This window comes from Phoenix dactylifera, chromosome 5, assembly GCF_009389715.1.
Source record: "Phoenix dactylifera cultivar Barhee BC4 chromosome 5, palm_55x_up_171113_PBpolish2nd_filt_p, whole genome shotgun sequence".
In the NCBI taxonomy this organism is placed as follows: domain Eukaryota; kingdom Viridiplantae; phylum Streptophyta; class Magnoliopsida; order Arecales; family Arecaceae; genus Phoenix; species Phoenix dactylifera.
In genome coordinates, this window is record NC_052396.1 from 14,039,028 (window position 1) to 14,041,517 (window position 2,490).

The following is a 2,490-nucleotide window of genomic DNA, read 5'->3' on the forward strand; positions in this document are numbered from 1 at the left end:
TGTATATCAAGCTTAACATAGTGGGAATTATAACTTTATAAGAACTATAAAGCATTTATAAGAACTATAAAATCAACAATCAGATATCTTGTTCCAGGAGGATCTAGAGCCGTTGTGGACCATCCTAGCCACTTTGGATAATATTGGATGGTATTTTGGAGCAAGATCTGCCATATCTAGGATTCAATCGCAGACCTCAATTTTTGGATCACTTGGCACGCCCATTGTCAGTATGCTAGAACCAAAACGAAGCTCTTAACAAGTACTACAAGTATGCAACTACCTCTAAACACTACAGGAAAATAGGCCTTTTCCGGCGTTTTTTATAGCCTATGCCGACGCTTATAAGCGTCGGTGAAAATCCGGCCGACGCTAAGGAAAGCGTCGGCGATACCTGAGTGGAAAAAGTTTTTGCCGACGCTATAAAAAAGCATCGGCAAAAGTCTAGCTTTATCGACGCTAACTAAAGCGTCGGTGTATGGTGTTTTTCCGACGCAAAAGCGCGTCGGCATAAACTAGAATTTGGGCATGGCGGATAGTGGCGGGATTTTTTTCCGACGGTTATGGCAAGTTTTTACCGACGCTTTGTGGCGTCGCTTAAACATTTTTACCGATGTTTTCAGAGCGTCGGCGAAAGCGTGCCAGCCCGTGCCAGAGGGGTTTTTTAACGACGTTTTAAAGCGTCGGGAGTGAAATTTTTAAAGAAAAAAATTGGAAAAACAAATACATATTAAGAAACATATTATAACAATATGAATCTGCATTATATTTACATCAAAACAAACATTCAGATCATTCAAAAAATTCATATTGTCATATATGAAGAAATTTACATAATAAGTCTAGAATTACAATGTATTTTGAAAAATATAAGAAAGATACATATAAAACTTCTTAAATAACAGTCTAAAAAGTATCACGGACCGAATTTAGCGCCATGATCATCTCTACGAGTTGTTGAAGTATCAGGAATCTACAAAAAAAAGAAAAAAAACTTTAAAAGTTAGAAATATGAAAATCATTAACTCATGCAAAATAAGTGATAATTATGTAAAGTCATCAAATACATATAGTTATTTACCTGAGGAGGGAGAAATCGCTGTAACATAAATGCAATATGCTCAAGCTGAGACTGCAAAGTTTGTTGGTTCTGCTTCAACTCTGCCAACTCTGCCTGATGGCGATCCTTCATATCTTCAATTGTTGCCCGAAGTCTACTAACTTCTGCATTGCTACTGCCTTCTCCAGCATTTCTTGTATACATGCCCACCGTAGACAACTGAGTGGGGGTAACTCTAACGCCATAACCCCTCACTCTACCATAATGCTCTGGGCCCAATAATTCAGCGAGCACCTGAGCTTCGATATGTCTGGTCGCGTCGGATGATGATGACTCCTCGACGCGCTTTGAAATAAGAGTTGTTGCTCTGTCCTATATCTCTCAAAAGAAAAAGTCATATTAATGTATGCCAATAATAGAACTAATAAAAATATCGTTGAAAGATTCAAAGATGAATACATACAACTATATCTCTTGACTCCTCCCGAACAAAACTGCCATCTCGGTGGGTGTGAGTCATCTTATAAAACTCCACCTTATCAGGCTCCATCCCATTATCATCCATCTACAACAAAAGGTATATTGGCAAGCTAGTTATCATAATACATACTATATAATAGAACAGTTTAAAATAGTTTCAAAGAGTCTCAAAAAAACTTACGAATTCAACTTTACGTCGAGTATAACTCATCGAGCCTGAAGTATGAGGAACAGTCTGAGAGGCTCGTGCAGCTCTACCAATGTTGGAATATGTCTTCCCAAAAATAGAATAAACAATATAAATTTGTAATCTAAATTATTAGTGAATACAATCTAAGGTATTGAAAAAATATACACAATCTGAGCTTTCTCGGAAAACCAATAGTGGACAAGCTCCCTCCACTGATGAGGGATTACATCAGGAGGACAAACATGGGCAACCTCCTCTTCTGTCATACCATCGTGCTTCCAGTCCGCCTTTAACTTGGCCCTATATTCTTTCCACTTGCGGTTGACGGACTTCAGCACCCAATCATGGCTCTCTTTAGGAAGCAAATTTTTTTCTACACCAAAGTAATTAAAGAATGTTATAACAATGTTAAATCAAAAAATAAAATTGTGATAGTAAGCAAATTCAATTCTTTACCTCAATAACTTTAAGAAGCTCAACCTTATACGAAGGAAGCATTTCATTTCATTTTGTATAGTTGAGCGGACACAACTGACCCTTTCGCGCAACTGATCCTAGAAAAGTCGATAAATGCTTGCAGCCCTCTTGATGGGCTGTATTGCAATGTACCACGATCTTCTCATCCTCGCGTAGGCTCCACACGTCCCATGCTCGAGTGGGTCCTCGTGTCCTCCTCACTCTCCCCAGTCCATCTATAAAAATAAAATAAAATATCCATTAATTAAAACATTAAAGATGAATGATTTAATATAATTAGATT